The sequence below is a fragment of the Morone saxatilis genome, unplaced genomic scaffold (assembly GCF_004916995.1).
Source record: "Morone saxatilis isolate NCDOM2014 unplaced genomic scaffold, NCSU_SB_2.0 Contig8, whole genome shotgun sequence".
In the NCBI taxonomy this organism is placed as follows: Eukaryota; Metazoa; Chordata; class Actinopteri; family Moronidae; genus Morone; species Morone saxatilis.
In genome coordinates this window covers 9,658,192-9,668,976 of record NW_023340257.1, presented here as the reverse complement: position 1 = coordinate 9,668,976, position 10,785 = coordinate 9,658,192, and positions in this window count along the sequence as shown.

The following is a 10,785-nucleotide window of genomic DNA, read 5'->3' as shown; positions in this document are numbered from 1 at the left end:
CACACACACACACACGGATTCATACACCCTTAGTCACGCTCACAGCCTTTCCCTTAATTTCACTGTCAACCCTCTATCCTCTTTTCCAAAACACTGAATGAAAACTCCCACACTCTCAAAACTCTCTGTCCATCACCTTCAAATCATGTTGTAAGACTCAGCTGCTGACATCTGCACAAAATGAACAGGGATTAATTCTGCTTTTATGTCTTCCTCTGCTCTCAGTGCTCGTCTTTGTCTTGCTCTCTGTAAAATTCCACACCCCTTGAGGTTGTTTCTCGTCTCCTCCCTTTTCTTCTCCACCTAACCATAAACCACATTCATCTGTTCACATTAGGCAACCTCCTTATGTTTCTCTCTGTCTTTTTTTAACCCCCTCTTCTTCTCCTTTCTTCTGCTGTTTGACGCTAACCACAGAACGCTGATTGACAGGTAGCACAGTTTAATTGCCAGCTAACGCCCATATCAGTTTGGAGGCATATGCAGGTGACTGGCTAAGGTGTGGGCTTTGTAGAGGTCCACAGTTTAGTCCGACCAGCCCCAAGGGTTTTACATTCTTGGTCGAGTTCAGGCCCATTTTCACTGACGTACTGCAGGTTCTGGTAATAGAGTTTGTTTTGAAATGACAATAAAATACAAATAATCACATATTCATTATAGATTGATGTAGCACTAAAACAAGTCCTCAAAGAAATAATCTGCAACTCTTTGGATCATCAATTGATATAATACCTGAATATTCTTTGTCTTAGGTAACTGTTAGTCTGACAAAGCTAGCACCACCCTGGGTTTTACTAAACTGTCATGGCTTTTTTTCAGACATTTTATGGACCAAATGATGCCGGTTGCTCTAGATTGACACACTGATAAATCGATTGATCTGTGTGTCCTCTCCTGATGCCCGTAGGCTAAGTTTAGTCCATTTCTGTGTTTGGTTCAAGCTGCCAGAGGACCTGAGGTTCTGTGTTATGCTCTTCGCTGTGTGTCATGTGTAGCTTTTCCTGCCCCACTGGAGTCATGTGCTGCGTCTCTTTGTTTTTCATATGTCCTGTTGTGTATCCCGTTTGTCCTGCAATGTGTCTTGTCACTTTTATTTATTACTGTCACATGCTTTGTGCTTTGTGACCAGTAAAAACACAGGGAACAAAAGTGTGGCTAAATAAGTAACTGTTAACTTATCACAACAGAAACAATATGGCAGTTGTTGGACTTTGGTCACTGAAATGATCAAATGATACACATATGCAAACCACATGACGCTGAAATGCTTTTGTGATTAAATAATGATAATGGAATAATGATTACAAGACAGGAAATCTAGGCCTGTCGAATAACACTCTTTATTCTAGGCTAAGCCACAAATACGTAGACTCATGTACTACAATAGTCTGGTTTTTTACAAAATCCTCAAATCTTTTGATTATGATTGAAAATGATTGTATTATTTACATCATACTTGAGCTATAAATGATTGCTTTTTGGGAGACGAGACACAACTTAGTGCTGAACAAAGCACAGCATACAACAAGTTTCTGAATGTGAATGTGTAGATTGGTTTGGGAGAAGATGTAGGTTGCGTGATCATATGTACTGTGTGCATGTGTGTTTATGTGTGTGTGTGTGTGTGTGCATCTGTCGGTTCGTGCAGCAGCTGCCTTTCATGCTCACGTCATTGAACAAACACATACATCAATACAAACAGCCGACTACATTTTTTTCTTCCTCTTCCTCTATCAAATTCTCCCTCGTTCCCTCCCTCTGCCACACACACACACACGCACACATATATATATATACACTTGGCAGCTGTTTGGAACGTACAACAGCAGAGGGAAAAAGACCCACCCATGAGGTGAGACGGAGGTTAGTTCTCCTTTGGGCATTTACTGTCAACGGTGAACACGTCACACACAAACACACACACACACACACACACCAAGCCTGCAGTCCCGCTCCTCTTGCTTGCAGTCTCTTTAAAGTTTATAGGACGGGTTTCGTCAGTTTACAGCATTTACACACATAAAACCATGAACACACACACAAGCACACACACACACATTCCTTCCTGTCTAAATTCTCTTTAAAGGTTACATGAATTTGTGTAGCAACTGTAAATATACGCACACACATTATAGTCAGCCATTGTGGGTGCTGCCCTCAGAACTAGAAAAGTCCACGGCATAGTTAAACTAATATTTATTCCTGCTGAGAGATTATTTACTTGACTCTTCTTTGCCTTGTTTTTCCCCAGCCTTTCTCTTTCATGTCTATCTCAGTGTTAAAATACACATAAATTACCCTCATATATCTGAATTGTCTGTTTCGCTCTCACTCTCTCTGTTTGTACTTCCTTAAAATGTGAAGCTTAAAGGTGGAGTATGTGATTCTAGGTAATGCGATTATAATCCAATACGCAGCAACTTCAGTGACAGCTTACAACATAGCTAACGTTAGTTACATTATTTGCTGTGTTGTTGTTCACACTATATCATGGTATTTGTTATAGTAGTGGATTTTTCCAGAATACTCCACCTTTAAAGCATTTACAAGGAATTTTTATTTTGTGTTGATTCTGGCGGCCCCTGTGGACAAAAGCAGAAGTGTTTCCAACGCCTCGTTTCATTGATTTCAAGGGGAATTCGACCGAATCTGATGGCAGGGATTAGGAATATCTCTATAGAAATAGCCAACCGTCTCACTGATGGTCTTGTTTGCGTATGGAAGTGATATAGAGGCATCAGTATTAAATTAAGACTCTTTCATAACCAGTTAAAAACTCCTTCGTACGTTTAAGTTGGTGTGTGTGTGTGTGTTACTGTACCTGAGAACACCTGTGTGCTGCGCTGCAGTATCTGAGATCTGAAGGCCTGCCAGGCCCCCATCAGCTGGCTGAGGAAACCCCGTACATCTGCTAGCTCACTGCCAGAGGAGCGGAGCGTGGACAGGGTCACTCGCAGGGCCTGCTGCTGCCGCTCACACAGAACTCTGATACACACAGAATAACAGGGTGAAACTGACCATTTGGTCTCAATGAATAGACGGCATTTCATTGTTATATCATAGATGGCTTTAACATCTGAACATCTTAAGTGAGCTGTCACATACAGATTGAGACAGTAGTGTTAATAGCTACCTAGGTAGCTGTTAACAAGTGCTGTTAAAGTGACAAGTGTGTGAATAAGACAACATTAGCCATTAAAGGTGTGGCTCGGATAGATTGCACTTGGAATCTCAAACTGACAGGGGGATTCTCTCTTCCTCCTTAACAAATACTTTGACTATGACTCTTAATCCCCAATTGCTCCAGTGGAGTTTATCGGTGTGTAAGAGCAGAAGACAGTGGTTACCGCTCCCCTGTGTGAATGTGTGTAACTGTGGGCTTTTGAAGTAGAGCATTTCTGAAAAAGAGCATACTGTAAGTTCTGTGACAACATTCCCTGGATAGATCAAGGCCTTTTAAAAATGCAGCTGCTCTTTTACTGCAAAGAGTTTTGCCCAGTTGGTAATAAATACTGTACATGTCAAGTCACACAGTACTCACGATCACACATTTTGTATAGTATTTCAGTCTGCTAATTCATGTTAAGTCAATTTCCAGTAGATATAAGCATTCATATACAAGTGAATGTCACATGTTAAGATAGTTGAGTGGGGACAAGAGCCACACGAGACACTCACAACCACACACAACCCAGCTAGAATGGCAGCAAATTGTCTCTGGCAGCACCGACACAGACGGATCATGTATACATTGTCTGCAGGGGCTAAGACGAATATCATGTAAACCTCTGTTTGAGTCCAGCCGGGATCTGTGTTTCATGTCTACTCTATCTCTCTCTCTCTCTCTCTCTCTCTCCACATTTCTTGTCTACCTTTGAAAAATAGATTGTTAAAAATTAATGGCAAAAATGCCCCCAAAAGATATTTTGAAAATATAAAAATTCAAAACAAGGAACACAGAAACGTATCTAATATTAAGCAAATCATCAGGCTTTTAAAACCTAGCCAATTAAAAAGACATAGAAAATCTAGTTTGAAGTGCTACAGACCACTTAAGACTACTTGCAAATTAATTTGACACTGAAAATTACTCTGCCATGCTTAGAACTAATTGATCTGACACATAATTTAGTGTCAAGAAAAAAAATACTGACACCAAATATTTTCTTTCTTTCTCCATTTGGTAGTTTAAAACATGACTGTACCACCATCTTTTATTTTGATAAATGGACAGAGGGGTCACGCAGGAAAACAGTTCACATCCAGGTCAAACTGAACAGATTACACTCTTTCAGTTTCAGTCTGAGCTTGCATTCAAAGTGAGCGAAAGAAGCCTTAGTGCCCGTTCAAATGCACTCACTCAGTTCCCCTTGTTACACTGAAGACTGACTGTCCTTACTTGCACTAAATTCTAATGCTGCTCTTACAAATTTGTGGCCAAACACCCTCAAATGACTTGCAGACTAAACAGTGCTTAAATTGTTATGAACTCAGTGATTTTCTCATTTATTGGCTTCCACAGATGTAGGGAACGAATGGCAGGTATAAAGAGAAAAGGATAATTAAAAGAGAGAAAAAAGGAGACAGGAAATAAAATAAATATAAAACAGGTGGATATACAAGATAGAAGGAAACTGAGGACTGATGTAACCACAATATCCTTAAAAAAAAGGGCACAGCCATGTTTTACAGCACTCTCCCTTTCCCCCTCTCTCCTCCATCTCTCTCACTCTCAAAGAAATATGTTCAGACGAAAAGCACTTTGAGCAACATGAAAGATCACTAGCTCAGCTCACACAGAAGTCACACACACACACACACACACACACATACTCAGTCAAGTCACAAACCCATGCAACGCGCAGACGTGGAAAACTCGAGTGCTGGAATAGAACATTCTGTTATTCCAAGAACACGTTCGAAGCGAAATGTGGGCGAGAGCACAGTGAACAGTTTCCTATTTTCTTACACACACACACACACACATATGTAGGTGCACACAGACACACGTGACACACATGGATAGATTGTATGCACGGGGGAGAGGGGTCACACACACACACACCTGTATACTCACAGATGAACATTATGAACATGGCTGGGTCTTGCGTGCAAAGTGATGTGACAGTTTTTGAGAGCTCAGCAGGGTTTGAGTGGTTGTTGTTTTTCTTATTCAGGGTTTGTGGCTTAAGGTGATCAAAAATGAACGACGTCTCAGGCGAGATGGGACGAGAGGGGAGACTTTGAGAGAGAGTGTGTGTGTGTGTGTCAGTGCGTGCGTGCATAGCGGAGGAGAGCATGGGCACTGCTTGTCACGAGAGCCAATTTTATAATGTCAGATGACATAAATCATAAGGCTGACAGCACCAAATGGAGGAACAGATATGAGCCAGATCTGTCATCGGTGATAAGGCTAAGATAGTGAAAAACAGAGAGGGAGAGAAAGAGACTGCATGCGTTTCCTCACCCGATGGTTTACTCATTTAGCGGTTTTCAATGTCAGCAGCCTGATTGAAAAGCACTTTTTCTCCTCCCTCCCACTCTCTTCACCTCCACCTCCACTCCTCTGCTGTCACTAACTGCTCACGTCTTTTGCAATCTCCCTCTTGATTTCTATTAAATAACCGGTGGATCAGCTGAATTAACTTTCTCTCCTCTTTCTTTTTCCATTCTCTCTTTTATTGTCCTTCCTCTATCGTCTCAAACAGTTGTTTTCCATCTGCCCTGAGCCCTGGCCTTCTTGCCATGCATCTGTTCAAGAAGCGGACAGCCAAGCAGGGAGATGCAAACCCGTCCTCTTTTCTTTTTTTTTAATACATATTTTGTTTTTGTGTTTTATCTTCTTCCTGCTTTGGCTTTGCTGAAACTTTATCATGTTACGCTTCCTCCACTCTCTCACATCATTTTATTTCCCTTTGTCTCCTCCCTCTCTTGTTATTTACTGACTTACCTGAGAATTTCACCTTGCTGCTTCTCTTTTCCGAGTAACTGCTCCGCCTCCTCCTTCGTGGAAGCTGTTATTGCCAGTCTGCCAAAGGAAGGAGAGCAGAAGAATGAGAGTGAAGAGTCGTGAGCAATATTCACTCATTAGAGAACCTAAGCCTAACGTAATGCCACTGTACTCCCATGGGGTAAGATGAGCTTATAGATGATGCAGATTTAATGATCGCGAGGGCAGGATGATCGTGATGAGATGGAATGAGATGAAAAATTTAAATGTTCCTCAAAGGTAATTGATATTAAGAGACAAGCTTCCCATTATATCTTATTTCAGATGATTCAATAAATAATAAATAATTATTTGAATATGAGAGTCAGCAAAGCATAACCGCAAAGATGTAATATGATTGGAGTGCAAAATAGAGATACATTGCATCGGAAAGTGACTGAATTACTCATAAAATGCTACAGAGTAGAAGGTGCAACCATGATAACAGACTGAGGAGTTAGTAGGAAACACGTATTTACACTAAACCTACACTTGATGCACAGTTATCAGAGCGGCATTCAGAGTTAAGTGTATCCCACAATTCACCATGGTCTTCTGCACCACTGCAGTCCAGTTGAGCTAGTTTTATGACCAACAATAATTAACAAACATGAAGAAGTCAAAGTTTATGACATGCTCTTGATTACTCGCAAATACCGCAACTGTAGGTACTTGGAATGACCCCGCTTACTCTGCAGACGCTTTTAGCCTGATTGATTCCAGACAGAAGAAATCCAGTCCGACAGAGAGATTCCAGCAAGCAAACAAAAGACACATAAACAATGAGATTGTGTGACCTGGACAAAACACATCCTGTTCTTTCCTAAAACATCGCAAATAAGCACTGACAGCCAGACAGAGAGAGTAATAAACATAATGAGCAGTGCCTACTACAAGGAGCAGACTAGACAAATAGAGACTAAAACCAGACAGGTAATAATCATGACCAACAAAGTTTAATCAAGAAGTGTAATTTGAATGAGATGCGGTGTTCCTGCCAGGGGATTTTCTGCTTATTGGCAGCACTTTAGAAACAAACGTGAGGTAAGCCAATTTAAAGGTTAAGGAGTGATGTTTCCAAGATATTGATGCTAGTGATTCCCCTTTGATGTGTAAGAGCTCATGTGATTTGCGATGGATACTCTACCCACAGCTTCTAGCTCCGAAACGTATTTGGGAGACTTTGGGTTTTAGGTTATAGTAATTGTCTTTAGCCTCATAGCTGCTAACTAGCGAGCTATTCACAGTCTCTGCTGTGACGAGTACAGCAAGATGGTGAAGTAACGTTACATAAACAGGGACTTTTTATTTCTTTTCTGTGCTAGCAAACACAAGAAACAGCCTGTCAGTAGCTATTATACTGCAACCTGAGCTTGCACACCGACAACAACATACCTGCTAGACTCCCTCACACACACAGGTTACCAAGGAGACCACCTTCCTTCAAGGGGAGGCTTGGCCAGGAAACACACAGGTGTAGCATACCTACCCACTTTAAAGATTGGCCACTACAAGTAAAAGGTCTGCATTCTAAATCACAAAAGACCATATCTAGAGGCAACGTTTGGTTTGACCAATCTGGGCTACTGCAGAATCATGGTGGTTCAACATGGCGGACTTTCAGTATATCCTCGTAAATGTTCCACACTGGGCCTTTGACGATTATGTGTATGTTGCATCTTACTGCTGTTAGAGCAGGTTGTGCTAACTAAACTACTTTATATACTGTTTAATCTTTAGCAATGCATCCAATTCTCCAAGATCATCATATGTTTGAGAATTTATGGTATGTTATTATCTAGCAGCGTAGTGCGGCATAGCCTAAGGCCAAGTTATATTTGAGATACCTGATACTACGCTAACTGCTAATAGGCAGAAAGCAATCTAGATAGCCTTGTCCTGCTCGCCAGGTTGAAGTAACAATGTCAGCTGTGTTGACACGTTATGTCAAGGACACAAACAGAGTCAAGAGAAAGACATGCACACATGGTGATAAGTATTCACAGCTGATATTGCGCCACCTTACTTACTCCAGTCCATTTTTTACTGCAAAGGCATCATAATACTGACCACAAAACACATGAGCCATTTTATGGTAAAGATAATCTAAGATTAAAATTATTTAGAGCTTTCAACCACTATTTATGACCACTTTTTATCACCTGACGGTAAGTTCACACTTAGGTCATGTGATGACATCTGAGCCATTACACTGTGATATGTAATGGTTATACAATATGTGTCTGTATGAGCATTTTATGGACTGAATTGGACCGGTATAATTGATTTAATGCATGGATTTACTTCGTCGTTTTTTTGTGAACATATGTTCTCCTTTTATTTTTCTTTAAATGTTCTGGTCCTGTGTAATATATATTTATGTTTATATTCCTGCTGCAGTTTTGGCCTGAACTAAAAGAGACTTTTTATTTGCAAGAGACCATCCTTGTTCAATAAAGGTCAAATAAAATATAAATGCCTTCTCTCTGATGAACTGCATGTACAGTAGCGGTTGAGAGCAGGGTGAGAATGGGTTGAGCAAGAATGCGTGTTTCTAGTAATCCTGTGAGTGTGTGTGTGTGTATGAGAGGCCTTTGAGTCAGAGTGCATGTTTACAAGTAAATAAGTATGCATGTGAATGTGGCTTAGCTGATGTATGCGTCCCTGTGCTTGTGTGTGTGCGTGGGACAGAGCGAGTTAGCGTTCTACATGTGCATGCTAGCCTGTCTGTTTGTATGTTTGCCACTTTCTGACCAAGTCTGGTTGAGCCTGTGATCCTCTGTGTGTCTCTGTGTGTATTTGTGCGTGCATGCCTTTGCTTTTCGAGTGACGGAAGCCCAGACTCCCACTGTTCACCCATCTGTCCCCACCAGTCCCAGAGCGAGATCAGAAAGAACACTGCCTCGAGAGGCGCGCGTGTGTTTGGCGTGTGTGTGTGTGTGTGTGTGTGTGTGTGTATTTTGTATTACGAATCTGTGCGTGCTTTGTGTGTGTGAGCCTGAGCTCCTGTTCCCAGGGCTGTGGCTGTCAGTGGAATAACTAGGTAGTGAAGCGCCAGTGAGTGCGTGCCAGATTAGAGTACCCCCTACCAGCAGCCCAAATCAGCTGCCTCATCAGGACATGTCACACACACACACACACACACACACACACACACGAACAGTAATGCACAAACATCAACAACACTGATCTGCCAGCCACAGTGTTATCGTGACCTACCAAGTCAACTCTTTTCTTTTTTTGGAGTGGATGTGTCAGAGAGTTTACCCGTTTCATGCTCCTTCATATTTTCAGAGATTTGGACTGAAGGTCAACATAACAAAGCCAAACGTAACTTCCCCTAGTAGGCTTATTTTAAGCCCTAGACTATGTACAAAATGTTCTGTTATTATGTCTGTTTATCCTAGTTTTTGTACAGGCCTCAAACTCAAGGGTGACTGCAATTTTTCTAATGCTGGCCCTTACCTTTCAGACTTGCCCTTTCATATCAGATTGTGCAAATAGCTTTATTGTCCCTCTTTGCTTTACTGCTTTTGTTTGTGTTGTTTTATTGCTGTGCAACACATTACTGTTTTATCTGTTTTTTTCATGGCAGCCGCAGCAAGGCCTCAGCCTTGGCACATGGGGTGCCAGCTCCTAGCAGGCGAGACCCATGGGTGGCCCAGGTCAGGTGGATTTGATACAGAATATTTAGTGATGATAACTTCATGAGTTCATCCATGCCATCAGTGTAGAATGTGGTTTGCATATTCTGTGTGTGCGTGCGTGTGTGTGTGGTGTGTGTTTGTGTGTTTGTGCTGGCATGTCCTGTCATCATTAAACGTGACATAAAAGCTTCCCCATATCAAAGCGTCATCTGTTCACCCACTGTGTGTGCGCATGTGTGTGAGTTAAAAGACTGTTTTGATTAACAACATAACAGGACATTCCAAGCTAAAAGTAATTTTACTTCAACCCAAAATGGGAGAACAAACATAACGTAATACACCTACACCCAGAGACAGACATTGACATAAAGCTAACTTATATACAGTGTGTGTACAGCTTTCAGATGTTTCTAAAATGAGAAAGCTGAAAACACAATCTGAGCTTGTCAAACACTGGTTAAATGATTTAATGAAAACTTTAAGCAGTTTAATTAGATGAGTCAGTGCCTCGTCAATTAATCATAATCCTTTACTGAAAATGTTCTGTCTGTGTGTGTGTAGTGTAGTGTGGCACCTGTCTGTATATATTTTGTTTTCAAGTTATCTGGTTACCATGTCAGGGCTGCCATAACATTGATTGGGATCAAAGCAGCACACATGCACAGACACACAGACATTGTACAAAATACAAGCACAAACAGTGATATCATATTATAGCTAACCGAATTAACTCGAAGGAGATGAAAATGTATTTGTCCTCCAGCTTGTCAATTTTAATTTTAATTCAAAAAAGCAACGTATCTCTCTGTGTTTCATCTGTGTGTGTGGGTTGCTATGCTACTGCTCCCACATGTTACTCTTGATTACCAAATAAACACTGTCATATTTTGTGTGTGTGTGTGTGTGGGTGTCTGTGTGTGTGTTGTGTTTCTCCGACACACAGCACACCACACACCACACACAGCCACACACACCACACACACAGAGAGATACGCTTTAAAATCATTGTTTTTGTTTATCTTGTTGTCATGAGCCCCACAGTAAAGTTGAGCCACCATTGGAGCTGAATAGAGGTCATCTTCTACCAGGGAGAGTTCTCCTGCAATGCAACTAAAGTACACATCAACACAGACACAGTTGTGTGTGTGC